The sequence below is a fragment of the Opisthocomus hoazin genome, chromosome 5, assembly GCF_030867145.1.
Source record: "Opisthocomus hoazin isolate bOpiHoa1 chromosome 5, bOpiHoa1.hap1, whole genome shotgun sequence".
In the NCBI taxonomy this organism is placed as follows: Eukaryota; Metazoa; Chordata; class Aves; order Opisthocomiformes; family Opisthocomidae; genus Opisthocomus; species Opisthocomus hoazin.
Window position 1 is genome coordinate 10,928,823 of NC_134418.1, and position 17,614 is coordinate 10,946,436.

Sequence of the window (17,614 nt, forward strand, 5' to 3'; positions counted from 1 at the left end):
CTAGAGTTTGATTAGAGAAATGTTTGATTTAAATGTCTTACTTAAAATATTTGTTTTAAAAGGATGATTCAGAAAGGTAATTTCATAAGACTATTGGGAACTTCAAAAGAAATAGTAGTAGAGTAGAAATTCTATACATAAAGCAGGAAAAAAGAAATATTGGAGCCTTCTTAACATGTCCTTGATACTAGATAGTGAAATAGTTTTCAGAGCTAGAATGCTGAAGAGTTGGAAGGAATTAAGTCAATAGAACAAGGAAGTGGAAGTGTCCTTGCCACACCATTCACTCCCCTCCAACACACCATACCATTTCCACATAAATAGCAACATTTATCAAAATTCTGATTAGTGTGTGGTTGAGAGGCAAGAAACGGTGATAGGTCCCCCATGGGGTCGCAAGCCCTGCCAGCAAACCTGCTCCAGCATGGGCTTCTCTCTTCACAGCGCCACTTGTCCTGCCAGGACCCTGCTCCAGCGTGGGCTTCTCATGGGGTCACAGCCTCCTTCGAGCATCCCCCTACTCCGGTGTGGGGTTCTCCCCAGGCTGCAGGTCCACTGTGGACCTCCATGGGCTGCAGGGACACAGTCTGCCTCACCATGGTCTGCTCCACTGGAATCTCTGCTCCGGTGCCTGGAGCACCTCCTGCCCCTTCTTCTGCACTGACCTTGGGGTCTTGCAGGGCTGTTGCTCTCACATATTCTCACTCCTCTCTCTCTTCTGCTGCAGGGTTTTTTTCCTTCTTAAATACGTTATCCCAGAAGTGTTACCACCATCGCTGGTGGGCTCGGCCTTGGCCAGCAGCGGGTGCGTCTTGGAGCCAGCTGGCATTGGCTCTATCGGACACAGGAGAAGCTTCTGGCAGCTTCTCACAGAAGCCACCTCTGTAGCCCCCGGCTGCCAAAACGTTGCCACACCAACCCAGTACAAACTGGTTAAAAGAATGACATCAGTATCTGACCCATTATGACTGACTTTTTTTTTTTATGACACTTACCTGCTTGTGACTGAAATTCGTAAAAGTCAGCTGTGATAAAGTTAATTGTGTTAGGTCTTGCATAAACAAAATAATAAATGATCCCTACACTGGAGTACTCTACATACTGGCTTCTTTGGGAGCTAGTCATGAGTAAGTTGTATTTAGTATGATTGTGACATTCCAGTTCAAGTGTGTATAGATACATAGACACCTTTAAAAGGACTAGTTTCAGAAACACTGGTTTTGAGCTTTAAGGATTTCCACCAAAGTCATGGTTTTCATGTAACCTACTTAGGAAATATTCCTGTTTCTCTGGGGCCTGGTTGAAATATTGTCATAATCTTGTATTTACTGAAATCACATGTGTTTAACAAACTCAGTGATGTTGTTAAAAGAGTGCTATGGCTCGGAGGGAGAGAATGTTTCTGTTAGATCCTCTGATATAGCTGGAAAAAAACAAAGACCTTTTGAGACCATCTCTACTTCCTCAGATTAGTTGGTCTGTCTGTCCCTACAAAATTTGCTTGTATTTGTAGACCATCACATTTGCACCGTCACTACCACGACTTACAGATAAAACAACTTCTTGTAGTAGTTTTTTTAATGTGATTTCTGAAGCAATGGTGATGGCCATTAGCTGACCCAACAGCTTTAAAAAATGAAACCTAATCTTCGCCATCTCTTATTTCCTGTAAGCTCTCCAGGAAGTGTCTCAGAATGAAAGAAAAGCTATGAATTTGCCAGATAATAAATCCGACTCTTGGTTCATGGTTCTTTCCTGTAGGCAAAATTATAGGTTTCTTGTAAACTTGAAGAAAGTGGAGTGAAGGAGTTCACTTGCGTGATAATGAGAGTAGCCAAATGATTGATTAGCAGTTGAGGAGAAGGTTTTCCTTGGGGCATTATTGATTTTCAGAGGTGCTAGAGGGGTGTGGTGGGTTGACCCCACCTGGCAGGTAAGCGCCAACTCATTCATCCGCTCCCCCCGTCCTTCCCAGCAGGACAGGGGAGACAATTGGAAGAGCAAATGCAAGAAGAACTCGTGGGTTGGGATAAGGATAGTTTAGTAAGGGAAGAGGAAAAAAAGAAAAAGAAACCGAAGAAGCAAAGGTGACCACTCACCACCTCCCACCAGCAGACCGATGGCCAGCCAGCCTCTGAGCAACGGTTGCTTTCGAAACACCACCCACCCCCAGATATATTGCTGAGCATGGTGTTATTATAGCACAGAATATCTCTTTGTTCCCTGAATGTGATGTTACATGGTATGGAGGCCAGTTTGGGTCAGCTGTCCTGTCTGTGTCCCCTCTCAGCCCCCTGCCCAGCCCCAGCCTGCTGCTTGGGGAGTGAGGAGCAGAGAGGGCCCTGATGCTGTGCAGGCACTGTTCAGCAATGGCTAAAACACTGGTCTGTTATCAGCACCATTTTGTTCACAGATCTAAAACACAGCATTGTGTGGGCTGCTGAGAAGAAAATTAACTGCATATCAACCAGACCAACTACAAGGAGTAAGTGGCAAAGAGCATTACTCCAAAAAAGAGGCTGGGGAGGACACCGATATCTTGAAGCATTTACATGGCTCTTGCAATTTTCCTTTACTAGAAGCAGGTAAGGATTTTTTTCTCTATTTTGTAATGAGGAAACCTGAAGCAGTGAGGTATCAAGAGATTTTGTCAAAGTTGCGTACAACATTAAAAAGCTACGAGCTAAGGAAGCCTGTAGCGCTTGAGCTACAAAACACTTAAAAGGCTTTGTAAAAGAGTACAAATATGTAGGCAATTTTATAGATATGATGTCAGATAATAATAGGATCAGAATTTGTTTATGACTACTGCTAATATAAAAAATGGTGTTTACAGTAGCCAGAAAACAAAATCTGTTTCTTTCCCAGGTTCACTCATGGATTATTGTCAATCTATACTAGAAGATCATACTTGAAAGACATTTTCCAGCCTCTCCGCTTCCCATCTTCATTAGTAACTTCTCCAGCTTCAGCAAAATTCTCAGAAGTATGTTTCCTGCAGGGCGATGTAAGCCAAATGGAACGGGTCTCTGCCAGAGCAGCACCTTCAAAATTTACCAGCATATCTCCATAGCAACTACAAGATGTTTTTGCCACAAGCAGACCATGATACCTATCATGTCAATGGCTTTTCTGCAGCTCTTCTGACAGAAGACAGTTAAAGTGTTGCTATCCCCAGTGTGATCCCTGTGTATTTATTCCTGCTGCAGCCTATAGGTGGGATTGCAGAAAATATCTAACACGCTCGAGCAGAGGCAAATGGAATTGAGACGCTGACCTTCATGTGTGTTGTGCAAGGACCACTGTGAGAAAAGGACTTTCCTGGCTGCTCTGTGCGGGGAGCGGTTCGAGAGTCTTTTGCTCCTTCGGGTGCCCCATTGGAAAGCAGAGATGCTTTTGCGTGGAGCAGCAAAGTGCTGTCCCTGCCTGCTGTGCAGCTCGTGAACCCCATCCATCTGCTTCAGTATGGACCTGGTCCATCCTGGCCTGCTGCTGGGACTGCCTGGAATTTCATGGGCAGTTCTTCACTGGTGCGCTAATGCTGTGACCCTTGCCAAGGGAATCAGCGTGATGATGATTTTGTCCATATCTGTCTTGCTATGGCCGTAGTCTTACAAAACAACCTGGAGTCTTCAGGATCCATGAGGGCAGATAGCAGAAAAAGGCCCTGCCGGCCTCTCCAAATCACTCTGCTCCCATCCTCGTGTACAGAAGCTTCCCCTTGGGTGGGAATGCGTAATGTCCGCAGTTCTCCCCAGCCCTCGGAGAGTGTCAGCCTTGCAGTGATCGTGCCCCATTTGGCTTGTCTGTAGATCAGATAGCTTTAGCTAAACCCACCATGAGCTGTGGTGGAGCAAAGTGGTAGAATGGGGAAGCGATACCTTTCTCAAAGTGTAGCATGCTCAATATGATGGGGAATGGCAAAAGTGGGTTATTACTGTTCCTTCAGCAGGGTGATGCTGAGTCATTTGAATAAGTGTCTGCCATTTATGGTTCTTGATTTCAAATCTGTGTGAGAGAGGTGCTTTGTTTTCCCGGCATGTGCATCGCTGTTTTGAAAGTAATACGATGTTATTTGATTCTTGTAGAAGATGAGATGTGCGTGTAGCAACTGGTATGGAAGCAAACTGGGAAATACCAGCACTGCTTGTGTTTGATGCAAATCTGTACTCTTGGCTGGCGGTGATCCAAAGTGTGATGTAGTTGGTTAATATACAGAAGAGATCCTGCCACTTACATGGAGCAAACCATTCAAAAAGGCTGGTTTTCCGTATTTTTCCTCCTTTGCTGAAGCAGGGAAAACCACCCAGCAACACTGTAGAGGCTTATAGTGATGGGGCTCACAACAAATGGGGTTGAGGATGAGGAAAGGCTGAGAGAGTTGAGGCTCTTCAGCCTGGAGAAGAGAAGGCTCTGGTGAGACCGTGTAGCAGCTGTCCAGTACTTAAAGGGGGCCTGTAGGAAAGATGCGGAACATCTTTTTAGTAAGGGCTGTTTTGACAGGACAAGGAGCAATGGCTTTAAACTAAGGGAGGGTAGATTTAGGCTGGATATAGGGAAGAAATTTTTTACAGTGAGGGTGGTGAAGCACTGGCACAGATTGCCCAGAGAGGCAGTCAGTGCCCCATCCCTGGAAACATTCAAGGCCAGGTTGGACGGGGCTCTGAGCTACCTGGTCTAGGTGAGATGTCCCTGTTCACTGCAGGGGGGGTGGACTAGATGACCTCCAAAGGTCCCTTCCAACCCAAAGCATTCCATGATTCTGTGAAAACAGGACCCCATCACACATCTTTCATCTGTGAAACCCGGCTGGCAGATCACCCTGCTTCCCAGGCCACATTACACAGCATCCGGGCGTTGGATGGATCATACAGATCTGACATAGCTTAAAAACTGTACATACACATGGCCAGTCTTTTTTTTGCATCCCTAGTTTTTATGCAAGGAGCTTTTAATTTTTTCGTTTTCAAGCAGTATTGTGTACGTAACCTGCTGCGAGGGCGGTGGGTGGACCAACAGCTCTGCAGCAGGAGCTGCCTTCAGGCTCGGGCCAGCAGCCTTAGTCCCTGCCTGAGCAGCGCTGTAGGGACGGCTAGTAGTCCAGCCATGGACATCGCCGCTTCTGGCCCTGCCTCACCGAGCCCGGCTTGCCTCGCCAGGGCCTCACCAGGCCAGCGCCCGGCTGTTGGCTGACCCTGATTCCTGCTGGGAGAGCTGCTCTGCGTTTCTGGCTTGGGTCTTGTGGGACCGTGGCTTTTGTGGGTAAGGAGGCTTCCACTGCCTTGCTGTCCCCCTTGGTTCCCAGGTCGTCTTCCGTCGTGCAGCAGCCTGCTCTCGGTGCTCCCCGACACCCACAGCACTGAGCTAGCAGGCCACCTCCTGTCAGCAGGCTAGGATCAGCGAGCCAGAGGCCTTGAAAGCTCCATGATGTTGGTACATCTCTACATGTATTAAGAATGAGACTGTATTAAAACCTTGGATTCCGAGCTTGTCCTTCAGCCCTGAGGTGTTGAGGATGGGATATTGTTTGTTCTGTTAGGGTATCCGAAATAATGGAAGTACTGCTGTGTATCCTCCAGATTTTTGTGTTTATAGCCTGAGGCACATAGCACGTGCCCTGGCACATGGTGTGGGCATATAACTCCTCCTTTCGTCACACTCGTCCTTCACAGGAGGCTGCTAGTGAGGCTGCTGGAGGAGGAAAAACATTAGCAGAGTCATGTGCATATTGTCTGACTGTTGAGCAAATAGTCCCCTGAACTGTGCCTTTCAAGACGTAGTCATTTTATCCCCAAAAGACACCCAGGAGCATGTGAACGCAGAAGACTGGGTAACTGGGAGGTCAGGGTGCAAGAGCAAACCAACTTCATAACGGAATTAATCCACAGATCTTTATAAGGCGCTTGCTTATCATAGTACCTGAGCTGCTGCTAACAGCACAGCGTAACAGAAATGACCTTACAGTAGTTGCTTTATTTTGTTTTCCCCAAGAAAAGCTCGGATTATTTTACCTGCCACGTGTCTGCCGTTGCTTTTTGTTTAAAATCTGTGTGTTGCACTGTGACAGGGGGAAGAGAAGGTTGAGAATTTGCCATATGCTTGAAAATGATTAGCCTGTATTTACTGAGAGGGTCAGCAACGTTCATCACTGTCGCTCTTCTAGTGTTTCCATGTAAAATTCTAAAAGCTGATGTCAAACATCAGTGAACTTTGTGCTGGGAGGTCAGAGTGTGTGCGGTGATGTCCTGCCGTGTGCATATCCTTCCATAAATGATGCCAGGCTCCCTTCGCTCACCTCTGTAAAGAGCACCTCTACCTGGATACGCTCAGCTTGCCTGTTAATCTGTGACTCACATTGATGCTTAGTTGAGTATCTCTGCTTGTATCATGCTGATTTACATACAACACTCAGGCTGTTTAATGTCTATTTAATGAGCCACGTGCATCGCTTCCTAGGCACGCGCTGGGAGAACGAGGTGCGATATAGCTGTAGGACCTGGCGTTTGATTCCTTTCGAATTGCATTGTGCTGAACTTTGGTTTTAGTTGTGTTTGTGTAAGAAAGCACAGCCAGTATTGAAGTCTGTGCGCCAATGAAGAGAAGGCAGAAGTTGTAACACGGCGGTTTGCGCCATCAGGGTTCAGTGCTCGAGACCGTCACGTTTCTTGTTCTGGAGGTCCCCAGCCCGGTCCTCGATGCGCCAGCCGGGAAAGTGGCTGTCACAGCTGTACTCATGACTTTGTGAAATCTTCTCACCACCAAAAGAAATCAGACTGAACCTGGACTTAACCGTGGTGGTGCAACTATAGGAAAATTTCAGAGAACATTTTAGTATGGGTAAGGACGGAGTCTGAAACTGAGACTTAGTCACAGACTCTTGAAAATCGGTAGGATGCTGTTCGTGTGCCTTTCCCGTTTGTGTGACACTGCAAAACAAGAGAAGTGATTCCCCGCGCTGTGCATGACTCTGCAGTTATGTGGTGGCTTTACTGCGCGAGGTGGCTGCTGATTTAAAAATAGCTCCACTTACGCAGATGCAGCTGAGGACTGCAGAAAAATACCATTCGGTGGTAAAGCTGGAACACCTAGTGCTCCTTTCCCATAACCAACAGCAAACAGAAAGCGGGGTGAAAAACACACGGGGAGATCACTTACAGTTCATTTTCAGCATTTTGTTTTTTCTTATTCCTTTTTGTGGGATCAGATATTTCTTAGGGCTCGGAGGTCTGGCCATTTCGTACTCCTGTGCTGTTTGCCAGGGTGATGCCAGTCCTGTATTTCCATAACTTAAGGTCTTGGTGAGAACAGGTTGTTAGCTTGTGTGCCTTTTGATCTGTCCCCCTCAGACAGCTTTTACAGGCACTAACGTGCCCACTGGGGACATTGCAGCGTATGGAAGATCCCGTTGCCTCGGTGTGTCAGTTCCATGTAAATACAGATTTTCCCTGAAAGTTAATTACAAGGCTTTTAAAAGAAAAAAAACTTCTCACATAAACATGCCAGAGTGAAAACTTCATTTACATGGTATTGTAAAATATTGTATAGAAATAGAAATTATATTACAATTGTAGGAGCTGGTTCTGTATTGTTAGTTCACGCTTGTGTGCATGTGTGGACACACGCGCAGTGCATGCTGCGCGGTCTTTGCAAATACAGTACAAAACTGGTGCAACATACTGGAGAAATCTAGATGAGAAAGTGCATCAATCTGTACATTCAGTCAGGTCCCTCATTCTGTTGAGAGTACTAATGAATTTTCTGACTTGCTCTGGAGCCAAAGATATTTTGCTGTTGAGCTGAGGCTGTCAAGTTTATTTCGTGTATATCGCAGCTCGGCCTTAGGCAATGTATTTCAGTCTACCAATAACTACCTGGTCTTGTTTGAAACAGTTTTCACAGTGAGGCATTATGGATTGCACCCATTTACTTCAGAAATCCTGTGAGTCATTGAATTGAAGAGAAACTGAAACCAAAATTGCCCTGCTAATAGGTTTTTATCAATTTTTACTCCAGTTCACTAACAGGTCAGGGCTCCAGAGGCTTTTTTCATGTTACTCAGGCACCATAGATCAAGGTTCTAACTCTGTGCAGCTGGAAACCAAGATAAAAAGATCACGTTATGATCAGTTCCAAGATTACTTTCTGGTTATGTTTCTCGATTGAAAAAAAATCAAACATAAACAAACAAAAAAACCACCCCAAAATCCCAAACCAAGAAGTACAGGAAGATTACCATAGGGGTTAGTAGAAAAGTGACCAGTGAAAAATCTTCAAGGTAGATTAGTCACAAGAAAGGAAGCCTATGGGGTTTATTCACTTTCAGTCAACAGGATTTTGTTATTTACAGGAGCATTTCCGTAATGGTTCTTAGTGGAGAGAAGTTCTCAGTGGTCTTTAACAAGTCAAACCAGCCAATTCTGGTAATCTATAGATTTTTATTGAACTGACGTCCTTGTCAAAACACAAGTTAATTTCCATCTTTATTACATCTTAATACAGTTGTTGTATGAAAGCTGTAATACAAGGAGGTCCGAATCATATGTTACAGTAAGATTTGTAAACATTTTCCCATTACCAATTGTTCCTTTTCTCTGTCTCACTTTTGTACTTTTTGTGATCTAAATAGGGGACTGTGACATGTTTGGTTTTCAGTAAAGTGAAAGGAAGTGCACGCAGTGAGTTCACCAAGTTTGTCACCCCAAGCTAATAAATTGACTTGCCTCATCTTTGTAGAAGCCATGATCTCCCAAGCATTTTCTAATTCAATACAAAAGAGAAGAAAAATCCCTGTAGCCTAATTAATAAATGTTTTCAGTAGAGCCCTTTTTATAAAATGTTGAATAAAGCAAAACATCCATCATAACTGGTCGAGTTACCAGGAAACTCCTGCAGATTACATTTAATGTTTCTTAAACGTTAATATTTGCTCAAATTATTGATTTGCATCTGATAAAAAATATAGAGTGTTTTTCTGGCTCAGTCAAAATACGCTGCAAATTGCTGTTACTTAGCAGTAATGATGTTACCTAGCACTCTACATCTGCTTTTCCAAAGGTTCACAAAGGTAAGTAAGGATTCTTATTCCCCTTTTAGTGACAGGAAGCCTCGGATGAAGAGGAAGTAAGGGACAATTAAAAAAGTATAATCAGAGAAAGACAGGTGTATTAAAACATAAAGGAGCTCGAACAGAGAATTTTAATCTAGATATAAACTGGGGGGGAGTGGGGTGTCAGAACAGAGTGAGACAGAATGAAATCTGTTCCAGTACTGATTCATTGTAAAGATACACAGTTCTGTTTCATAAGGACGTTGTGACAGCATCGCTCATTTTCCATACTATTTCCATGTGTTTTTCTCGAGAAAGAAGTTAAAGGCAAATCAAAAACGCGAAGGCAACAAACGCTTTCACATTGACAGGAGAATGTGCTCTTTCACAGGTTTTGTCTATGTCATCATTTTCCCATAATGTAGGTTACATTTTACACGCTGCCTCTCAGTTTCCTTCTTTACTACCAGTAAAAACTGCTGTGTTTTTAGTAATGCTATTTACTGTAGCCAGTGTAGGAAAAAACTCCAACTTTTGTTCTAGAGAAGGAGACAAATTCTATACCAGAGATTCTGTTCTTGCTCTCACAGATTTCTTCTCATGTCATTTCAAATAAACCTGACCTCTGCTTCAGAACCACCTAACTTCAGCTTACCGTGGGAAAGCCATTGAAACTAAATTTATCGTTCATCCGAGTTTATACTCACAGCCTGCATCTGATGTCCTTTCCCACAGTTGCTCAGGTTTCTGTTTCTGTGCTGAACTCTTTCATTTTTAGCTCTCAGCCACTTCCCTTCCATTATTATCATAGTGCCAAACCTGTTGATTTATATTCAGATTTAATATTGATTTATTTTTAAAAAAGAATGAAAAAAATCTCCATCTGACTGCTGAGAAGTCAAACAGATTATAGAGGCAGAAATGTGATGCTGTTAAAAAAAAATTGCAGCTGCTGCTCGTGAATTCCAGCAACGTACCGAATCCTTTTTGGAGGATCAATACTTTAACGTTGCCAGCCAATGGCCATCTGCACTTGTAAATGGCATTGGTGAGATTTTCCATAAAATGTCCTTTACAATAATATATCAACACTGAAGGGCAAAGTCAGATCTCTTCCATATTTTTATCAGTTTTCTTCCTTTCCTTGTTTGTAACTGGTGTCTTGAATGGTAGCAGAGGGAGACAGTGGATATTTTGACTCTTCTATTCCCTTTTCACGTCATTTTTCTATTCTTTGGTGCTGGAAACCTGGATACATTATGTCACCCATTTCTTTCCTGACCTGTAGAGAAGTTCTGGTCTTTCTCCAGGTTGCCAGGTATCTGGATTTAGTGGGTTTCGTTTTCTGGCTCCTACTTTTGGTGAGAACATCATCCCCCAGCAAGACCACAGCTGTTGTGTAGATTTTGCTCAAACCCTCACAGTTTAATCCTACCAGGAGAATGACGTCGCCTAGCCAACGCCCTCTTTCAGCTGGGTGATCAAGCTGTGAGGTCCTGCACTGGGCTCCATCGAAGGACCTGGGGATGCGTCGCCGCTGATGGCAGAGAGCCCTTCGGGATGACGCGGCTTCTGCCGGCGCGGACATGCTCAGGCGAGCCTCACTGTGCCGTGCCTCCGTGGGACGCCCGGGGCAGCCTGGGCCCATCACAAACAGGGTCCCTGCGTATGTCCCGGGTGGTGACGCCGCTCACCGTGATCGTTAGCTCATGACTGCGTAGCGGCCGTGCGTCTCCGGACGCACGTGTTTGAGTATATTTTGAATTTTGCTGTATTTTGCTTTCCCCACACATTCGTCAGAACTGTAATAGCAAAGACATTATCATTTTTCCTGGCTCACAGAGCTCTCGCTATCTTCATCATCCACATTGTGTGTGTACTGCAGTGTGGTTTTCTGGGGGCTGCCCTTGACACTCAGCGCAGAGCGTTGATCCTCACGAGATAAGAATTCCTACCCGATTAGCAAAGTCACTGGGCTGGGGCGCCCACACTCTGAAGTTTTCATTTGATTCAAGTGCACATTTTGGGTCTAAATCTGCAGCATATCCGAGGTTCATCTTTGTGAAACCATAGCTGCGATGACACACTCTTTAAAATTAGTAACTTTGCCTGACTGTAGAAGGCAGCGGTGGATTCAGCCAGCCTTAAATTTGGGTTTATTCATCATTAGAATATTGGGTTTATTCATCATTAGAGTATTTTGTGAGGCCCAGCTTTGCACCGTGACATCTCATCATCTTTCTGTCATGTTTCCCTGTCAGGTGGGTGCTTTCCCTTACGCTGGCTTGTCCTGGGAAGGACGTGTTGCGAAGCGCGTGGGGAGTTTCATGCCCCGAGTTGTGTAAACGAGTGGGACACGTGCTGTGTTTCTGTATGTCACAGCAGTCATCGGCGCGGTGTCTCATCCTGATGGCACTGGCTTGGAACTGCTTGTAAAAGCGTCTTTTGGTCAGGGGTGAATGCGTGTGGTGTGGCTATCAACACTTCTCTCTGGTGTCCTTAGCTGTGGACTTCTGGTTCAGATAATCACTCTGCGACTGGCGAGTCTGATTTGATTCTCAGAAGCATCAGGTAGCTGGAGCGCAAGAATTTGGATTAAAATTCCTTTGCGTCACCGTGAGATTCAATTAATTTTTTTTAATTGATTTAAAAATAAAGCTTTTTAATTAAAAGCAAAAAGGCTAATGTAAAAGTAAAAAGTTTGATGTGTTCACAGAAATTTCGGTGCAGGTTCACTTGCCCACTTCAGAAATGACACCTTGCATGACTTTCAAATATTTTGTGGCCTCTCAGGCTACCATAAGCCCCGTGCTTTGAGTCGTGAACTCCAAGCTTTCATATATTCTGGGGTTTTTTACATATTTGCCTCATGTGTCTTTCTTCTTAGGCTAGATAGTTAGAGCTTTGAAATTCACAGATTTGACATCAAATTCATTCTCTGGTTTACCATCCCCTTCCATTCCTTCAGTTCTTCACCATTTTATATATTTTATCAGCTGAATCTTAACCTTGTCATGTGTGGTCTTGGGGCAGAATGGAAAATGGATCTGTGACTCTTCTTCAAGCCTTTGTCCTATTGTAAAATGGCATAAACCCAACAATATTCATAACAAAAAGTACTGATCTAATCATAATCTGTGCTGAAAAAAACCTGTTTCTCCTGTTGAACAATTTTCCTCTTTCTGATCCAGCAGGGGTTTTGCCTGTTGAATAAATCTGCAGATCATGACTCATGAAATTAGAGACAGGCTTCACTCCGTGCATTAGTGCCCCATTTGAAATCAGTTTGTGCCACTCACAAGCGTAACATTAATGTTTTTTGTAAGTAAAGTTTTTTGCAAGATTATAAGGCCTTGGTATTTGTGTTGATATTGTTTAGATAAGTGAAATTATATGTCAGTTAACCCTGAATAAAGGGCAAATAAAGGCAAAGGAGGATTTTAAATTAGAAGAAGCCAAAGCATTGCTATTCAGCATTAAATGTACTTTTATGGAAAACTGTTTTCTAGATTTTATTTTCTGCTTAAACTGCCTGTATATTAAATTAGTAGCTGCAGAGTGCTGTAGAATAACCATGTTTTGGACAGCAAGTTCTCCATTCTTTTCCCACACTTGTGCAGAAGGTTACTGAGGAAAAATGCCAAGCCTGTGAACTGAAAGTCACCACGTAAGCATAAACCTAATCATATATGTGTAAATATACATATGTGTGTAGTTATATATGTGTGTGTATATATATGTGTGCATATAGATATATACATATTTATATACGTAAATATACATATGTGAGGGAGCTGGGCTTGTTTAGCCTGAAGAAGAGAAGGCTGAGAGGGGGCCTTATAAATGCCTACAAATATCTTCAGGGTGGGTGTCAGGAGGATGGGGCCAAGCTCTTTTCAGTGGTGCCCAGTGACAGGACAAGGGGCAATGGGCACAAACTGAAGCACAGGAAGTTCCGTCTGAACATGAGGAAGAACTTCTTCCCTCTGGGGGTGACAGAGCACTGGAACAGGCTGCCCAGGGAGGTTGTGGAGTCTCCTTCTCTGGAGATATTCAAGACCTGCCTGGACAAGGTCCTGTGCAGCCTGCTGTAGGTGACCCTGCTTCGGCAGGGGGCTTGGACTAGATGACCCACAGAGGTCCCTTCCAACCCCTACCATTCTGTGATTCTGTATACACACAACAGAGTAGTGATACAACCACGTGCTTTTCCCGTTCTTACTTTCCAATATGATACTTTGGGAAAAGTAATAAGTATAGTATTTGGAAAAATAGAAAGTATGTGAAAATCAACACAGAAAAAATGGCAAGTCCAGTGTTTCCCATGCTTCTGAACTGTTCTAATTGTTATCAAAAGCCTTATTTCATAAATAAACAATGATCTTTTCTTTCCTTGTCTTTGCCAGAGTCCCATGCTTTCCTGGGACCTCATTGCAATATAAAAAGATTATAATAACATAGTAGTAAATAAATACCATGCACTTGTCTGGCTCAGGGAGGGCAGCGGGGCAGCTCTCTGGCTTCAGCCCAGCTGCTGCTGGAGGGATGGGGGGCCATGCTGTGGGTGGAGGTGCCAGCGTGTCCCGCCAGATCTCCCCAGCCTCCCTGCTCCTGTCCCGCAGGACACTCAAAAAGCTAAAAAACCTCCAAACTAATCCTTTTTCTTCCCTCACTCATGTATTTATTTATTTATTTAGAACCTGATGCACTCCATACCTCGTCTTCTTGCTAGCAGTCTTTCACTGGGGGTTGTAATCTCTAGAATTTTGCTGTTTCCTAGGTTTTTTGCACTGGCAAAGTGTGAGGGTGAGACCCCCAGGCCAGCATGGGAAGGAAGGAAGGAAGGACGAAAGGAAAGAAGGAAGGGAGGGAGGGAAGGAGGGAAGGAAGAAAGCAGCCCCCACAGCACATGGTGGCAGAGCAAGAGGAAAGAAGCTGGAGGAGCACCTGCAGCCTCGCGTTTCGCGTTCCGCGGGCTGAGGCAGAGCGCCAGGCTCTGCGTGCAGCTGCCGCAGGGTTTTGGGTCAGGACGCAGCCCCGTCCCCACAGCCCCCTGGCACCCCACCGCTCAGCTGTGCCTCAGCCCAAGTCAGAAGCTGGCAGCTGCGTCACGGAGGTGCGTGGTAATTGTGAAGAAAGTGACGTCTGATTCACGCCGGGTGCCTGGCTCTGACAGCACAGCCGTCCCTGGCCGGCTGCGTGTCGCATCGCAGCAGCGAAGGCCTTTACCAGTGGGCTATCGCTTGCCTCTTCCCTCCCGACAAAACGCAGCCGTGTCCCAGCTAGCATGCTTCAGCATCGCAGGAGATGCTGGGGAGGGCTGGGGACGTGCAGCTGAGGGCTGGAAGCCAAACTGAACAGGGTTTGGTTATTTTTTATACACGAAGAGCATAGCTAGAGAAGGAGGGGATAGCTGTGTTCCAAAGGCTGTTTCCCCATAGTTTCTCATTTAGCCCGTTTCGCAATGTAAGGATTTAAAGGTGATGCCCACATTTGTTTGCCCGTTCTGGCTGACTCATAGAAAAAGGAGTTCTGGGGAAGGTGAGACTTTGCAGTGAGCCCCTGCCCTGGAGCCTCCATTGCTCTCGAGCGACAAGGCAGTGCAGCGGCAGGGCCCAGGGGGTGCGCGGGGCTTGGCGGCCACTGCTGTGCCGGGGGAGTAAAGCATTGACAAGTAAGAAAAATATTAAATGCACTACTCAGTCGCTGTGCTTCTTTGTTTATCCCCAATAATCTTTTGTAATAAGCTTTTTTAATAGTGTCGTTAATTTACTAGCTGTTTAGTAGGGATATATTTGTTGCTTGGATGATAGCCTGCAGTGTAAAGTCTAAATAGTTACAATATTCTCGCTGAAATAATAACTAACCCAACAGTAATGGCTGCAGTGTTAAGAACAGGTACTTTGTGATGGCTGATACGGGGGCGACAGCTGAGATCGGCTATGTTTGAAATCCCTGTTATCCTCTTGATTCCGTTAGGAATGCTTTGCAAATCGAGCTTTACCAGCCCACTGGTAACAGTCCCAGTGGAAGCAACTGATAGTCATAAAAGGAGGCAAAAATGCTTTTGCTGATACAAGGTTATCCGAATTTCTGAAACAAATTTTAGCACCTTTACCACCGGTTTAGGTGGTTTTTTTATACTAGGATACCGGCGCCAGCTGTGGGGCTGATAGCTGTGTCAGGATGAATCGCTGTCACTGGACTGATGAAAGTTTGGATTCAGAGAAGGTTTAAATCGTTGCTCGGTTCAGACTGGACTGACTACCCCAGAGGAGTTGGTATCAGCACACCATGCTCTCTTTGGAGAATGCAAAGTCGCAGCAAAGTGGCTGTACATGCGCGCAGCTGCTTGGGACGGAACCTCCGGCGCTGCCCACAGCAAATGTGCAGCGAGCGCCCGTGCCGCAGCCTGCCCAGTACCACCAGCGTGGGACGGGACTGCTCGCCAGCCACGGCGCAGTCCAGTACCACCAGCATGGGATGGGACCGCTCTCCAGCCACGGTGCAGCCCAATACCACCAGCGTGGGACGGGACCGCTCTCCAGCCACGGTGCAGTCCAGTACCACCAGCGTGGGACGGGACTGCTCGCCAGCCACGCTGCAGCCCAGCCCGCAGCCGATTTCAGCTTCTCTGCAGGGAGATTGTTGTAGCCCTTTTGTACTTTTTATTGCTTATTGGCAGGTTTTGTTTTGTATCATGAAGGAATAGTCTCATTTTCACCGGATTTTCCTGTGGCATCCCTAGCTTCTGCCTTTAAGTCATGTGTAACCACGGACAGTCGTGCTCCCCGGGTAGAGGGCTGCACCACGTGTTCTGGCTGAGAGAGGGGCTCAGTCCCTGCTCCTGCATGGATAGGGATCGTGCTTCTCCACAGCGGAGCCCTCAGGGTAAGATACTCAATTGCTCCTCGTAGCTCGGTGGTGGTGTTGCTGAGGAACGATGGCCTGCTGTGATGCTGTACTGATGAACGATGCTGACGGCCTGCTAAATGAGGCAGAGCCACACTTTTGGCAAGGGCAGGCCATGCAGCACCAGGAGTTTCTGTCCCACCAATAGGTGTGCCACCGTAAAGCTGCTCACTTGTTTTGTCCTAGGACAAGGGGAAAAGCAACTGCATTGAGAGACCCTTTCCATAGGAAATGTCCATCTGCCCACAAGTGTGGGAAGGCCCTTGGTTAGAATCATAGAATGGTTTGGGTTGGAAGGGATCTTAAAGATCATCTGGTTCCAATCCCCCTGCCACGAGCAGGGACATCTTCAGGTTCTTACAGTTTCATTGTAGATTACCTACAGGGCAGAAAACCTGGCAATAAGATGTTTTGTGCTTTATTCTGCGAAGAATTCCTTGTCTGTAGGGCTTCGAATTCCTCCTTGAGATGCTGATCACAGTCAAAGACTCTCACCTGAGATCAAGAATCTTTCTGTTGCCTCTCTCAGTCTTCAGAATATTTACTTTTACATTATCATTAAGCCAACTCATGGCAAAAAATTTTCAGTTCCTCATGAGTCATAATCATCAGCACAGAGCTTCCCACTCTGACTGTCTGTGGACGTAAGAGTCATCACCACAAACCTTGCAGTTACAGTGTTCGCTTCGGAGGATACAGTGGCTCTTTACCCTTGTCTTGGTGATTGACTGATGAGAAATAATTACCCCAAGTATGTAGTTCCTGACATGTCACTCTGTGTGTCTTTGACTGTGGATATACTGAAATATCATACTGCCCTAGTTCAAAAGTTCACAAGCATACGTGAGCCCGATGTTGGCCAATGCTTACTTCTACAGCAATCATTTGCTAATGCTGTAAAATCCTGGGACTCGTATCGGCGTCTGCTAATGGGACTCAGCATGTTGGATGTGCAAAAAAAATACATGCTGGCCTTATCCTGGTCAGACATCATAGCAAGTTTTACCTTGCCTCTGATGATGCATGACTCTTCCTAGGTCTGCCTGAAGGATGCTTTTCTTTTCACAGATCCTATGCAGGCTGACAGTAACGTAAGGTCTTGGAGCCTGGAGTTTCTGGAGACGGTCTCAGGTCACAGGATGCACAAACGTGCTGGACCTCTAGACCATGAAAAAGATGGGTTGTACATCAAAATATAATACATACAGGTGCTGATAGCCTGTATCAGCCTGATTAATTACATGGTAGATCAAAAAACAGGCTAGTACAGAACTTCTGTCTGTCTGTCAAGAAGTTGTTGATCTTTGGATCATGCATTCAGAATTACAACCGTCTGACAGCAATTTATCTCAGAGCTGAGATACATTGACTCAAAATACATTTTGTTCTTCTGATAAAAATGAGAAAATAAATTACAAAAGAGCAGATATTTGTCATGGACTTACAGAAGACAGAAATATGTTAAAGGAGTCCATATATTACACACTTTATATGAAATAAAAGAGAACAGAAATTCCACATTATCATGTGATCAGAGGTGTAACTGAATTTAGAGCAGCATGAATCTTTCCCAGTGCATGTAGTAACCAAAACTCTTGCTGCTCATAGAACAGCATGTTCAATGATGTTGCTTCCAATCTTGTAGTGCAATAGGTG